The sequence below is a fragment of the Heterodontus francisci genome, chromosome 2 (assembly GCF_036365525.1).
Source record: "Heterodontus francisci isolate sHetFra1 chromosome 2, sHetFra1.hap1, whole genome shotgun sequence".
Classification (NCBI taxonomy): Eukaryota; Metazoa; Chordata; class Chondrichthyes; order Heterodontiformes; family Heterodontidae; genus Heterodontus; species Heterodontus francisci.
The window spans coordinates 145,719,025-145,735,432 of record NC_090372.1 but is presented as its reverse complement, the minus strand read 5'-3'; the positions used below and the strand labels follow the sequence as shown (position 1 = coordinate 145,735,432).

At 41.3% G+C, this 16,408-nt stretch overlaps 1 long non-coding RNA gene across 1 annotated transcript; it reads left to right on the top strand.

Moving 5' to 3' along the window:
- Window positions 1-1,905: 1,905 nt before the first annotated feature.
- Window positions 1,906-12,584, top strand: LOC137347315 (uncharacterized). Its single transcript, XR_010968930.1, has 3 exons — window positions 1,906-2,061; window positions 3,447-3,570; window positions 12,137-12,584. It is a non-coding gene; the product is annotated as an uncharacterized lncRNA (long non-coding RNA).
- The last annotated feature ends 3,824 nt before the right edge of the window (window positions 12,585-16,408 follow it).

The following is a 16,408-nucleotide window of genomic DNA, read 5'->3' as shown; positions in this document are numbered from 1 at the left end:
GGGAAAGTGAAGGTGTGTGAGTGCCGCACATCATGCTGAAGATCAAGAACTGAAGGCAAGATAGATGCGATTTGCATTTTAATTTATGCAATTATGTAATTTTAAAATGCTAACTCGGGTCATGTCACAGAGTGGTGGAGGGACCACCATGGAGTTACCCACCGCCGGGAAGATCGGGCCTGGCAATCCTTCTGTTGAGTTCTGTGGCAGCTAGAGCCTCTCCAATTTTACAGCCACCGGCACCCACCCCCCCTCCCCTCCCTCCCCCCCTCCACCCCACCCCGCCACAGAACCCAATGTCGGGCTGGGAACAAAAACTAGCTCCAAATCTGTAAAAACTCAAATGAAACACAAGCCTTAAGTGACTAAGGAATTCGAAAATGATCCAAAGTGTTAACATAGCTTTCTGCCAGTCAGTCAAGCTGCAGTAAACTGGGACTAGCAAAATGCAGCATTTTAGAATATTGCTCAGACCTCATTCTAGCTTCCATGAAGTTCTCAGCTTGTGCATGTTTGCTTGTATAGTCTACACAAGTGATGATTATAAAACTTTTGGTGTACAATACAGTTTTTAAACCCAACAAGCTGGCCATTGAACATACCTATCCTCTCTTTTTACAGTTTTATGTCATTAATGGGAGCAACTCTCAGCTATTTCAGTCAGCTGAAATCAGCTCTTTTTTCTGTCCTGTCCAAACTGCATGAATAGGGGCTGGAAATGCCACACAGATAAGTATGAAAAGTAGCTATTTAATATATAATCATGGAAGATGATTAATAGCAGAAATAGATGTTAGGAAATTGGCACATGAGAAATAAGTCGACATTGCAATGGGAAGATGGTCAGGTTGATATTCTGGAAGAATGAAAGGAATTAAATTTGATGGAAGTTCTCCATCTAAATCTAGTTTATAATTCTGTGAAATGAATTCAGGTGAATCTTTACCTTCCAAAAAACTGTTGCATGCACATGTATAATCAGGAAATGATCCTGAGTTCAGATAAATAGCAATTCAATCTATAATAGTTGGAAGATAAATTTAAAGAGGATTTGTTTAAGTGGGATGATTAAGTGCATGCAAGGTCTGGGATATCTGCAAAATTGCCATCCCAGTGTGGTCTGCAGGTACAATTACCAAAATATTGCTAGTATTGTTTGATTAGCACACCCATCAAAGCTTCCAAGCATCTGCACTTGGTTCAACATGCTTCTCAACTATCCTGTTCTATTTGGAATATCCTGACATCAGACAGTGCAGCTGCAAACAGTGCTGTGCAAAACTCCCAAGGTGAAAAAGGTTTGTTGTTTCGACAGAAAAATAACCCCAAACATTTGCTAGTCTATCGACACATTAAAAATTGAGAGGTACATTCTTCATATTCTGACCTACTAAATGAAGTGGCAACTGTTTTTATTTCCGGTCTAACTGAATTACAGTTGCTTTTTTTAAAAAAGAAAATTAGAATAGGAATGCATAAAATATAAGACAGGTTAAGTTTAGTAAAAATGCATTGTAGACACACTTTTGAAAATGATTTATTCTCAATTGAATTCAGGGGATCTCAGTTTTCTTTGAATCATCTCTAGAGAAAATTGCATCCCATAATTTGAATAAAACCTGTTTAAGTATTTATTTTGATCAACATTAGATAAAAATATTCCAAGCTTTCAATATAACTACATTTTCATAAGAAGTGCTTCCTTAATCAGGTTAATTGAATTCCATTATGTTAATATAGTTCTAAATTATAATGACAGTCTTCTTTTAATCCATATTTATAGTTAACAATCTCAGTTTTCCATTAGGAATGCATGCTCTAAGTATAAAATTTGTTTACATAGACAGGTAGAATAAGTTCTGAGATTTTCAAGGTCTTATGTTGCTGTGTGGTCTGGGCATCTGAAAATGGCATGTTGTCTGTGATCAGTGAGTCATTCAGTCATTGAAATATCAGTGAGTGGGTTGGAGAGGGTGTATAAATTGGAGCAATTCTACACATCGCAGATCAGAGGCAGCAGCAGGGCCTTCGCTTATACACAATTTTCAATCTTCTATACAGGTAAGGACAACAAACATTTATCTGTAAATCTGCTGCTGTTATCTTTATACTGCACATATCTTTCTTTTCTTATTCATTTATTATTTGTATTAATGCCTATTACTTGTCTTCAATTTTCTCTACACACACATCCAACTTTTAAACCTAGCTCATTCTGCATTGTAAAAATGCAATGTAGAATCTATTGTGCTTGGCCCATGTGAAGTATTTTTTTTACTGTTGCTACCTTTTGTTATTTTGTTTTTACCCACCTATCTAGAATATTGCATATATATTTGTTCATTTGTATTTTACTTTGCATTGTGGCAAACATTTCACTTTGTTTCAATTTGCTTTGTCTCTACCTTATCAATAGAATTATAACTGGTAAATATCATTCATCTGCAAAAGTATGTATGTTACCCTATTCACATTGGGGAATATTATAGTCAAGAAAGTGCTACTATTTATTTGAATAACTTATTCATCACCTAATTTCACTTACTGCATTTCAGTTCTGGAATTAATCTATTACAAATTGGATGGAAAGTCTCAGCATTAATATTTTTGTTCATTAGTCTCTTTCTGTAATTTTTTACTAATTTGTTCCAGCTGGTTTTAGATATATCAAGCTCGATACCTTGGCCTACATAACTCACCTAGTTTCAGGCTATTCTGTCTTGCTGTATTGTCATGCTTGGGGAAGAAGATTTCCTTCTCCAGGGTTTTGATGAGATTAGTGATGAGTTCCGATTTCACATCATCAATCAGCATTTCAGTACTCTACTTGGCTATTAGACTGGTTGTTAGATGAGGGCAGCATCTGAGGGTTATCTCCAGGGATGGTGTGAAAACCTTTTCAGCCGTCCAGAGATTTTATTTTGAAGTTTAACAGCATGTTCATTAAATGATAAGGGACCATGTTTTCTAATTCTAGGTACAAAGCACTGTAGACAGGTTAGTAGTGGTGATTGCATACAGTCAACAAGCTGTGGTTCAGTCAATAGTGTTGATGCTTGAGCTGTACATATTAATCAGTTCCTTCACATTGTCAATCTTAGTATCCTCTCCAACCACTTCTCACTACTATCAGGAAAGACTGAACAGGCTGGGGCTGTATTCTCTAGAGGTCTTTAAAATTATTTAAGGGTTCGATAGGATAGAGGTAGAGAAGATGTTTCTATGTGTGGGGGAGTCCAAAACAGGACCCATAAATATAAGATAGTCACTAATAAGCTAGATAAGCACATGAAGGAGAAAGGGAAAGAACAATATACTGATGGGGTGAGATGAAGTAAAGTGGGAGGAGGCTCATGTGGAGCATAAACACCAGTGGGCCAAATGGCCTGTTTCTGTGCTGCAAATTCAATATATGTAACTATGTAAAAATGTTTCTTATACTTTAGGATGAAAAATATTCAACTTCTCATTATCTTTGCATCCATCTTCCTAATGGTATGTATGTCTGCTAAGCCGGTCATCAATGAAGGTGGATGGAAATCTTTAGAGAAAAAACAAAACAGGGATCTGGTAAGTAATGTGCAGCCCTGAAGTGTCTGGATGAAAATGTAACTTTACTTAAAAGAGTTTTCATTGGAATAAGACTGCATAAGGAAGCTTTACTTAAGATGTTATAGTTGAATAGAATAGTAAGGTGTTACTGATATGCCCCAATTTTTTATTTATTTTATTTATTTATAGATACAGCACTGAAACAGGCCCTTCGGCCCACTGAGTCTGTGCCGACCAACAACCACCCATTTATACTAATCCTACATTAATCCCATATTCCCTACTACATCCCCACCATTCTCCTACCACCTACCTAATCTAGGGGCAATTTACAATGACCAATTTACCTTCAACCTGCAAATCTTTGGCTGTGGGAGGAAATTGGAGGACCCGGCGGAAACCCACGCGGTCATAGGGAGAACTTGCAAACTCCACAGGCAGTACCCAGAACTGAACCCGGGTCGCTGGAGCTGTAAGGCTGTGGTGCTAACCACTGCACCACTGTGCCACCCACAATTTTAATCTTCATAATCTCGTTAAAGAAAGAAATTCTGATACAATTTAGATGCACAAGAGAAAATGTCAATATTCAAAAGCGACATTCTACATTATTTTCAATTATATCTGTGGAGCCTTCAATACTGATAATACGATAAATATGACAATATTACAAAATACATGGAATTGCACCTAATTTTTTCTAAGGATTTTTCTCAAATGAGGTCTTCAATAAATCAACCAGAATCATGAAACGGGAGAATCATTGCCTCTAATGCTTCGTTGGAAAAGCTGTCTTTTTTGTTATCTGAAATGCAACACGTGACGTAACATATTAAACGTGTTATTGTATGGTAGAAATGTCATCTCATTGTTTGCTGTTACATGTCATATTCCTGCATCAACAAAATGACAATGATCCTCCTCTAACATGTTGTGCGAAGTGACTATAACAATTGTATTTCTTTTTGATCAACAGCTCCTGATTCACCTAAACAAAAATCTGGTGATTTGGCATATTAACATAATAGTGTGCACTTAAAGGGCTGGATTTTATTCGCGTGCCGCCTGAACTTGGCGGCCTTCTGACATGGAAGTGCCGCCAGACAGCCCCAGTGATATTACGCACGGGGCTGATTTAAATAGAGGGGGCAGAATGGTGGCCCCCAATAATGTAGAGGGGGCAACCATCGTGTCCCTGGCAACGGCATCCGGCGCCACTGCGCAGGCGACGGTACCATTTTTAAAGGGCTTCAAGCCCTTCAGTTGCATTTTAAAATTTAAAGGTCCTGAGCTCCCGGATATAACAAGAACATTTTATTTCAGATATAAATCATTTCTCCCACCCCACAATGGGTAATTTATACATTCCCCCATAATTAACTTTTATTGATATCCTGAACTCCACCACGCCCCGAAATTTGTTCCCTTTGACCTTCAACCCCTTCCCATCATCCCCACAATCAATAAAAAACATTTTCCCCCCTCCCCCACTCTTCCTGCCCTGAAAATGTTATTCCTCCCCCCTCCCCACCAGGCTCTCGCCTCGGAACTCCGTACGAAGTTCTGAAGGTGCGCGAGGTACAAACATTGGTCGTAAAATCGGCATGGGATGGCCACTGCCAGCAGGTAAGTGTATTTGCATATAATTTAGGTATATTTCAATATTAAGATGAAGGCCCCGCCGTCAGACGGCAGGGCGGGGGCAGCACCGAGGTCCTCCCGCCACCGCCAGTATGCGGTGGGCCCTTCTCGACGTTGGGGTTCAAGGCGGGCCTCTCCCCGCAGAATTTTACTGCCCCATGTGCCGTGACCCACGCTGTTGAGGGGCCGGTAAAATTCAGCCCAAGATCTAAAGTCTGAAGTTCTAGGAAGATAATAGATAAGCGATGCAACCACTGAATTTATGGTCTGTAGTTTATAAAACAAAACTATTAATTTTCACATATCACAGAAATAATTAAGATAAACAATTTCAATGATTGATTTTAGCTTCAACCAAGAACAGGAAAAATAATATAATACATTGCTAGTATGACTAATGAGTATCCTCTACGTTACAAATCATCTTTAACTGAGCTAGCAACTCTCAACTGTTGATTTATCACAAAGATTTTGATGAAATTCTGCAAATATTACAACCTGTTTATCTCGGTTACTCATAACCTTGGGTGCTTCAACATGAGAAGTAGTAAAACTAGATACTCAGCAAGTCCAAAATGACTGGTTTATTATTTACTGATTTATTAATTTGTGTCCTAGTCATGTTTATTTTTGAACATGTTTTACACAATTCTAATCACCACTGATCTCGTTAGATGATGCTTTAAGTGGTGTTTTGTCCACCTTAATTTTGCCATAAGTTGCTATTCAAGCAGGAGCTGGAGAATTAAACTGTCTGGCAGGTTCAGGAAGATAGGTTTCATTCTTTATTTATCTATGTAATTGGTGCCACTTGTGACTGGCTGGAAATAGATTTTCAAGTTTACTCTGCTCTTCTGACAATAATTCTGCATAAATATTAGTGAAAATAAATATGGTGAAGAGGCTAATTTTCTTTATAGTTTTTTTGGCACCACAGCATCCCAATAGCATAAGAAATCTGAATGGCACTGGTCATGAAATGAATTGCAAAAAAAAATTCAAACCCAAGGAAACAATTTATAGGCTTGAGTGTGCAATGACTCTGCCGAGACCAATTGCTGCAAGACAAAATGCCTGTTTACATTCTCAGTTCCTATCTGGCTACAACCGTAACTGGCCTGTTTAGGAAAGAAATATATTGGGTGCATGTGCAGCTCTATCTTCCAATTAAATCATTTAAACGTTTAGAGTACAGCAACAAGAAAAACACCACTCCCTGAACATTTCAAATTGAGGTAAGAGGCAGAATATTCTTTGGTAGGGGGGCAAAAAAAAAAGCAGCTCGCACATGTGGGCTGCGCACCGTCACAACACCGCGATCTAGCGTGCAACTCATTTAAATATGCAGGACGGGCTGCCCCCTCAATCACGTGGTGGGGTGTCCTCAGTGGCGCTGTGAATGGCGTTAACTGCCTCTGCGCGGGTGCCATTTTTAAAGGGCTGCCAGACCTGCACAGAGACTGCAGATCTGAACCCTGTACCCATCCCCGCCTCTGCACCGAAAATAAATGTCTGACCTATTCCCCCCCCCCAACCCAATGCACTGCAAATAAATGGTGGCCCTGATTCCCCACCCAAAACACTTAAATTGCAGAGCTAACTTCCACCCGCCCCCCCACTGCACGAAGTGCAGGGGTTACCCCTCGGCCCCCCACCACCACACTAGGAATGCAGAGTTGACGACAACCCCGGCTCCCACACTAAATATCCTAAGTTCCCCCCTTCCCCACCTCGTTGGTGCCAGCTTTCCCTGGACGGGAAAGTAAAGGCGAGTGAGTGCCGTTTGTCGCAAGGAAGATCCTGGACAACTGGTAAGATCACGAGGAATTGTATGTAAATGTATTCATGAGGTTTATTTAATATTTAAAGTCGGGTCCCATCGATTAGTGGCGGGAGCGCTGCCATGGAGCCTTGCTGCCTCCAGGAAGATCAGGTCCAGCAATCCCAGAGCTGGGCTCCGTGGTGGGCCGCTGCTGCTGCAATCTTCCATCCCTCTCTGCCATGGAGCCCGACGTCGGGAGCACAACAAAATTCAGCTCACGGTGGATTTAAAAAGTGTCGAATTGGGGAATGGCGGACACATAGACTGTGTGAACCTGATTTGACAGTGCTCTGGATCTACATTCTGTGCAGTGTCAAATTGAAACACATTGAAACTATCACTACCAGGGAATCTCACTTTATGGGCTGGATTTTATAGCTTCTCGGCATCGTGGATCGTGATGGGGAGGCCTGTAAAATGCTTGTGGGAGTGACCCGCCATGACCCACAATGCCGGATATTAGCGGCAGCGGCAAGGCCTTGGTGCGGCCCTATGAGCTCACTTAACATGCAAATGAACATACCTGCTGCCAGCGGCCGTCCCATGCTGATTTTACGGCTGCTGGCCACAACTCGCGCACCATCGGAACTCTGTATGGAGTTCCGAGATGAGACACCGGTGGGGAGGAATAAAATTGTCAGGGCGGGGGAGCAGAAAAAACAATCCTTATTGGCTGGGGGGATGGTGGGAAAGGGTTTAGGGTCAAAGGGAATAAAGTTTGGAGAGGAAAGGTCGTGAGTGAGAACTCACTTTTTTGGGGGAGGATAGGGCATAAAACTAATTATTTATGCATTGGGGGGTGGGAGAGGGGATTTAAAGTTTTAATAACATTTTACTTTAATTGAATTAAAACCGTGTCACTTTAAAAAGGCTTCAAGGCCTTTAAAAATGGCGCCAGTGCCTGCGCGGTGGTGCCGGACGCCATTGCCGGGGACACGGAACTCGCACCCTCTATGTCATCGGAAGGCCGCTGCAGATTTCACAGCAGCCGTTGCGGAGCGGAGCACACTCATAAAATTCCGGCCTACCTTTCTAGTGGTTCAGTTTGAGGCTGAGTCTGTCTCTGCACAGCAATTTTAAATTGGTGCAAAGCTAATTTGCAGTATGAATACATCGTGAGAAGAATTTTGTTTTGGCTTGAGACATCTTCAAGAATCACCAAAGGAAACAATGAAAAGAAAAACAAAAAAAAGCTGCCCAATCTTTTTATGTTTCCACTTAAGCCACCAACATAATGGAAATGATTGATTAACTACCCACAATTTGAATTTACGTAGAAGATACAATTGCAGAATTTATATTGTGTAAAAATGTGAACATTAATTTCTGAGGATGATGTTAGATTTTATATTCCATTAACTAGTGATATAACGAGTCAATTAATAAATTGGCTCATTGTCATCTGAATTGTGTTGGGAATTTTAGTTAATCTTCCTTGAAAGAATTGGTCATTTAGTGTAGTCTTTGCCTTGTTTAGAAAACAAAACTTATCAGTGCCCAAAATGTCATAGCATATTTATTGGCTGTGAACTGTAAAAAAGGGATTTTTTAAATCTCTTGAAATAAGGTTAATATAGCAAAACAACTTTCTTCCAAAATCATTCAACTGAAAAGACCTGATGGAAACAAGCCAAAATCCAGTATTCATAGCTTCTAGTTTCTGTTGGTCTATTGCGAGTGATCTACTTCACTTTAAACAAGCTTCAGTTAACTTTCATGGAATAACATGTAAACCACTGCAACTCCAATACATGATGTTTCAAATTTACAGGGCAATATTCTCTTCAGTATCTTATGTGTCACAAAATAGGCGACATATTACAACTTGTGGGATAAGACCTTGCCTTTCAAATAATGAAGGTAGGGGTTTGTTTCTGGAGTGGTTGCTCCTACAATTACTGTTACTTTTTTCTGAAGGTGAAATAAATTAAATAAATAAAAGCACATTTCTTTCAATTTTTAAAGATTCCTATTGGTTATAAATGATTTTGAAGTTAAATGAATTGATATTTATACAGATGTTATTTCTATAACAGGACGAAAACCTTAACAGAATTTCAATTAATACTAAACTGTATGAAAAATTTCTGCATTGCACTATTGTTTAATCAGTAAGACTATATTAGTTTTGTTATCGCCAAAATGAGAGATCATATTCATGCATGATGTACTTTACTTTTTCTCCAAAATCTTTTATAAAATATATGATTAATCAGAATTTGTTTGCTGAACTTGACCCTAGACAGCATCAGCTTAAAAACCAGCACCTTCCTTGCTAAGTCGTCAAGTCTGATTATGAATGTGGAGTTGAGGTAGATGATCAGCAATGATCTTGGTGAATTGCACAGCAGGCTTGAAGGGCCAAATGGCCTACTCCAGCTCCTATTTCTTATGCTCTTATGCTGTCTCTAGCAGCAATCACCTCACTTCTCAATTGAATTTTTTTTTTAAAGAGCGTACAATCTAGCCATCTGTAGTCATCACATGGACACTGGACCCACTTGCTACTTAATATTATAGTGTGCCACAGAAAAGAACACTGTTTATTTATTTTCATACATACAGGCAAACATCTTTGCCCCTGATTTTGTGGCCTTTTGCGTGGCAACTTATGGTAATTAGAGAGCCATTTCAGCATGGTGCTCTGCACAGGCAATCTGGGACCAGTATGAGCAGGATAAGTAACAGGTGTCTCTTCAACCAATCCGAATGAAGAATCCTTGCTGAGACGTACCAAATCTATACCAGGAAGTGTAATTTAGATTATTTGGTTCAATGTAAAATCAGGTACAGTAAGCAAAATAGAGAGGGAAAGTAAGCTGGGATTAAGGAAGGAAGATAGATAAGAGACTGAAAGAAAAAGTAAAAAAACGTTCATTTTTTAAAAGCCCCAATAATTAAAATCTGAAGGAATGAGACTCCACACGTCTAAAAGTAAATTTTCAGCACCAGTGATTGTTTGGTAGTAATTAAGACTTATCATGCCGTTAAAAATTCACTCACACTTAAATCAACAACCCCTAACATTTTCTTATGTGCTTATTGGGTATATAATGGGTAAGTACCCCAACTTTCACACCCTTCATGTGTTTAATGCTGAGTCGATTGTTGCAGTGAGGCTTTTGGACGGGAAAGGCAACTTGGACAGCAACTTACACAAAAGCAAGATACTGTGGATGCTGGGAAACTGAAATAAGAACAGGAAATACTGGAAATACTCAGCAGGTCTGGCAGCATCTGTGGAGAGAGAAGCAGAGGCCGGAATTTTACAGCAGGCGGATGGAAGCTGGTCACCAACTAAAAAGTTGGTGACGAATCTGCTTCCGCCTTGTCTGGGGATCCGGCCCGTATTTTGCAGGTCCCCGGGCTTCAATTGATGTGAGGCTGGACTTCCACCCGCTTGAGGTAGGAAGTCCCGCCTAATCGAGCTGCCGGCCAATCAGCTCTTAGTCCCAGCAGCGCCACTGGGAGTGGTGGCCACAGCTGGGACTGCAGCCCAGTTTTCTCCATCACAAAATCTGGGCCAGTGTATTTAAGGTTATTTACACTCCACAGTGATGTGGAGTTATGTTAAAAAAAACATTATTTAGATCAACTGGGATTTGTTCACTATACTTTGGTTAGGATGCTCCCAATGGATACTTCAAAATAAAATGTGCCATAAACAAGACATGAGTTAGTCTGACTTCTGCTGAATAAGTTTGGTCCTTGAACTTTATTGGAGTTGCTCCTGCTGACTATAAAGCAGCTTATTTTCACCTGTGTATCAAGCTTGAATGAATCATTTCTTACCTGCATAAAGCAGCAATTTTTACTTCCCAGAAAGATTGAAACCAGTTCACCATATTAGAGTCCTAGAGAGATACAGCACTGAAACAGGCCCTTTGGCCCACCATCAACCACCCATTTATACTAATCCTATATTAGTCCCATTTTTCCCTCTCACATCCCCACAATTCTCCTACCACCTACCTACACTAGGGGCAATTTACAATGGCCAATTTAACCTATCAACCCGCAAGTCTTTGGCTGTAGGAGGAAACCGGAGCACCCGGCGGAAACCCACGTGGTCACAGGGAGAACTTGCAAACTCCACACAGGCAGTACCCAGAACCGAACCGGGGTCGCTGGAGCTGTGAGGCTGCAGTGCTAACCACTGTGCCACCCATTATATAGCTGACCACAGTAATAGCGAGTGTCCAATTTTAGACCACTCTGGAGTACCCAGTATTCAGAGAACATTATTGGTAAAGGGGCTGTGATCCTGGTGAAATTTAAAAAAAAATACAATAAACCTTGCAAGGGTAGTCTTTAAATAACTGAACAACATAAGAAGAATTAGGGTTCTGTTTTGTTGTCTAGCTACCACTGTCAGGCTTTAGAAACAAGGACCAGAACCTATATCTGATAGCGCAATAAGTTTAAAGAGATCGGCTGTGATGGAAGAAAAGAATGAACTTGCACTGATATAGTAGCATCCTGGCATGGGATCATTTACGTCCACCTGACAGGACAGATGGGGTCTCAATTTGTCATCTCATCCTAAAGACAGCACCTCTGACAATGCACCACTCTCAGTAGAATTTTACTCGAGTGCATTAGAGTGGCAGCCTGGATTATGTGTTCAAGTCTCTGGAATAGAACTCGAACCAACATCCTTCTGACCCAGAGGTGAGAGTGCTACTGCTGAGTCATGGCTGGCAAAGGCTGTTACTTACTGGATGTTATGGTTTCAGGTTTAAAATGTGAAAAATAATCAGGCTCTAAACAAATATGTCTTAAAAAAAGAAAAAGAGAACAAATCCATCTATACTACAAAAGGATGACAAGCCCTGCCCATCCACCCATCACACTCATTACCCATTACCTCAGTTTGGAAAAGGCAAATGATATACATGATTATAAAAAGGTAGCACTTTCAACTATTAACAACCTTCACATTTTCAGTTGATGATTTTTGGATTATTAGTTTGATACATTCCTATAATTTTCACCAGGATGTTGTGAATGATCTTTAGATATTCTAATTCCCAAAAATTAAATCTATTGAAAGGTCGTGCAATATCCAGATTTAATTATTTGTCTGCTTAAATATATTCCTTTCTTTCCCCTCCGAAACAGTTTTTCCGAATCCTTCAGTCCTATTTCACTGGCAGAGGGATGAATCTGGGACTCGGCAGAAAAGAAAAGCTTCAAGGGAGATATGGAAACAAAATTGGTTCATATGCTGATAAATTCAACAACAATTTGGACACCAAAGACATTTTCACTTTTTAGATATCTGTACTATGGTTAATGAATATATTGGATTGTGCATTCAATAAATATCGATGGATTTTCAGAATTAACAAGTATAATTATGTTAGATTCAAGATGAGCATGTCCAGAAGTTGACAACCAGTTAATCGGTGTATTTGTGAACATTTGTTGTTTGTTTAGCAAATGCTGCACTCTCATGGAATTGTTACAGCAATATTTGCGGACAATGTATATTAAAAAAGATTAATCAATCAAAATCAACTTCTGTAGTTTATAAACAATCATAATAAATAAATATGTCTGTCCTTTATATCTTGGGAGTTGGTTATATACTGATGTTTGAACATTGCTATTTGGTGCCCTGGTCACCTTCTTTTGGGCCTCCTTATCTCGAGAGACAATGGATACGCGCCTGGAGGTGGTCAGTGGTTTGTGAAGCAGCGCCTGGAGTGGCTATAAAGGCCAATTCTAGAGTGACAGGCTCTTCCACAGGTGCTGCAGAGAAATTTGTTTGTCAGGGCTGTTGCACAGTTGGCTCTCCCCTTGCGCCTCTGTCTTTTTTCCTGCCAACTACTAAGTCTCTTCGACTCGCCACATTTTAGCCCTGTCTTTATGGCTGCCCGCCAGCTCTGGCGAACGCTGGCAACTGACTCCCGCGACTTGTGATCAATGTCACAGGATTTCATGTCGCGTTTGCAGACATCTTTAAAGCGGAGACATGGACGGCCGGTGGGTCTGATACAAGTGGCGAGCTTGCTGTACAATGTGTCTTTGGGGATCCTGCCATCTTCCATGCGGCTCACATGGCCAAGCCATCTCAAGCGCCGCTGACTCAGTAGTTTGTACAAGCTGGGGATGTTGGCCGCCTCGAGGACTTCTGTGTTGGAGATACGGTCCTGCCACCTGATGCCAAGTATTCTCCGGAGGCAGCGAAGATGGAATGAATTGAGACATCGCTCTTGGCTGGCATACGTTGTCCAGGCCTCGCTGCCATAGAGCAAGGTACTGAGGACACAGGCCTGATACACTCGGACTTTTGTGTTCCGTGTCAGTGCGCCATTTTCCCACACTCTCTTGGCCAGTCTGGACATAGCAGTGGAAGCCTTACCCATGCGCTTGTTGATTTCTGCATCTAGAGACAGGTTACTGGTGATAGTTGAGCCTAGGTAGGTGAACTCTTGAACCACTTCCAGAGCGTGGTCGCCAATATTGATGGATGGAGCATTACTGACGTCCTGCCCCATGATGTTCGTTTTCTTGAGGCTGATGGTTAGGCTAAATTCATTGCAGACAGCCGCAAACCTGTTGATGAGACTCTGCAGGCACTCTTCAGTGTGAGATGTTAAAGCAGCATCGTCAGCAAAGAGGAGTTCCCTGATGAGGACTTTCCGTACTTTGGACTTCGCTCTTAGACGGGCAAGGTTGAACAACCTGCCCCCTGATCTTGAGTGGAGGCAAATTCCTTCTTCAGAGGACTTGAACGCATGTGAAAGCAGCAGGGAGAAGAAAATCCCAAAAAGTGTGGGTGCGAGAACACAGCCCTATTTCACGCCACTCAGGATAGGAAAGGGCTCTGATGAGGAGCCACCATGTTGAATTGTGCCTTTCATATTGTCATGGAATGAGGTGATGATACTTAGTAGCTTTGGTGGACATCCGATCTTTTCTAGTAGTCTGAAGAGACCACGTCTGCTGACGAGGTCAAAGGCTTTGGTGAGATTAATGAAAGCAATGTAGAGGGGCATCTGTTGTTCACGGCATTTCTCCTGTATCTGACGAAGGGAGAACAGCATGTCAACGGTCGATCTCTCTGCACGAAAGCCACACTGTGCCTCAGGGTAGACGCGCTCGGCCAGCTTCTGGAGCCTGTTCAGAGCGACTCGGGCAAAGACTTTCCCCACTATGCTGAGCAGGGAGATTCCACGGTAGTTGTTGCAGTCACCGCGGTCACCTTTGTTTTTATAGAGGGTGATGATATTGGCATCACGCATGTCCTGAGGTACTGCTCCCTCGTCCCAGCACAGGCATAGCAGTTCATGTAGTGCTGAGAGTAGGTCACTCCATAGTTGCCTCACAGCGACTGACACAACACGGAAGGCAGCAGTTACGGGTTATAAGTCCTGGTCACCTAAGCAATTGAATTCAGAATAATTTCTCAATCCTATTCACTAAGTTACCAGGTAAAATGAATCCTCAGGTGGTTTATTTTATGTTGCCTGTTGTAATCAAAAATAGTAATTTTTTAAATCTAACAATCTGTATTACAATAATCGTGCCATTCAGTACAGTTTGTTAGAATAGTTAAAATTTGGATCCTTCTCCCAAATTTCCCTACTCCACCCTGCTCTTTTTTACTTCCTCCACCACCTCTCCCCAGACCCCTCATCCGAGAAACTTTAGTTTCTCTTTCCAGGTCTGTTGTGCAGATGTGAAACCGTAATTAGATAGGTTTATACAGCTGTGAAGACAAATGGTAAATAAAATGTAACTTAGACAAAGTGTTTCACATAGGTGGAAAAAATGTGGATTTTAAATGTACAAGGAATGCAACTAAATCAGCATATTGCTGTGTAAAACACTTGGATTGATACCCAGACAAGAATATTCAATAAGGACTTGAAATGAATCCTTAACTCTTTCCTCTTAATTCCTTGTTAAGGAATTATCTGGGAATTACCTAGATTAGGTTTGCCAATCTACCTACATTAACCAGTTCGGATGTTAGCATTTACACTACGAACCTATCAGGATCCACACAAGTTGAGTAATTCAATTAACCCTTTCTTTAAAATCAGATCAGCTACTCAAAGTTGTGAACTAATAATTGTTTAGTCTTAGAATCTTAGCACTTAAACATTGAGTATGCAAATAATTAGTAGACAGATTAATTGGAAAAATAACAGTCACTTTAGTTAGCTTACAATAACCAGTTACTGATAATAAATTTAGTTGCGATCAATGTCTGCGATTGATATAAATGGTGAGATTAATGATTGTATTTCTTAGTAGCTGGCAAGTCAAAATAAACAACAGTCAGTCTATTGACTGGATTAAAGTTTATATGCTTATAGATAGCAGTATTTCCAGAATCCAGCGCATGGGAAAGGTGTCCGCTGCTATGTCCAGACTGGCCAAGATGGTGTGGGAAAATGGCACACTGACACAGAACACAAAAGTCCGAGTGTATCAAGCCTGTGTCCTCAGTACTTTGCTCTACGGCAGCGAGGCCTGGACAACGTATGTCAGCCAAGAGAGACATCTCAACTCATTCCATCGTCGCTGCCTCCGGAGAATCCTTGGCATCAGGTGGCAGGATCGTACCTCCAACGCAGAAGTCCTCAAGGCGGCCAACATCCCCAGCATATACACCCTACTGAGCCAGCGGCGCTTGAGATGGCTTGGCCATGTGAGCCGCATGGAAGATGGCAGGATCCCCAAAGACACATTGTACAGCGAGCTCGCCACTTGTATCAGATCCACCGGCCGCCCATGTCTCCGATTTAAAGACATCTGCAAATGCGACATGAAGTCCTGTGACATTGACCACAAGTCATGGGAGTCAGTTGCCAGTGATCGCCAGAGCTGGCGGGCAGCCATAAAGGCGAGGCTAAAGAGTGGCGAGTCGAAGAGACTTAGCAGTTGGCAGGAAAAAAGACAGAAGTGCAAGGAGAGAGCCAACTGTGTAACAGCCCTGACAACCAATTTTATCTGCAGCACCTGTGGAAGAGTCTGTCACTCTAGAATTGGCCTTTCTAGCCACTCCAGGCGCTGCTCCTCAAACCACTGACCACCTCTAGGCGCTTACCTTTCGACAGAAGGAGGCCAAAGATTTCCAGAATTTATGACATCATATTATTACATCCAAATTTATGACATGACCAGAGGATATAGATTTTAGGTGATTGGCAAAAGAACCAGAGGTGACATGAGGAAAAATTTTTTAATGCAGAGACTGGTTAGGATCTGGAATGCACTGCCTGAGAGTGTGGTGGAAGTAGATTTAATTGTGGCTTTCAAAAGGGAATTGGATAAGCACCTGGAAATAAATAATTTTCAGGGTTACAGGGAAAGGGCGGGAAAATAGGACTAGCTGAATTGCTCTTGTAGAGAGCTAGCATGGAGTCAATGGGCCGA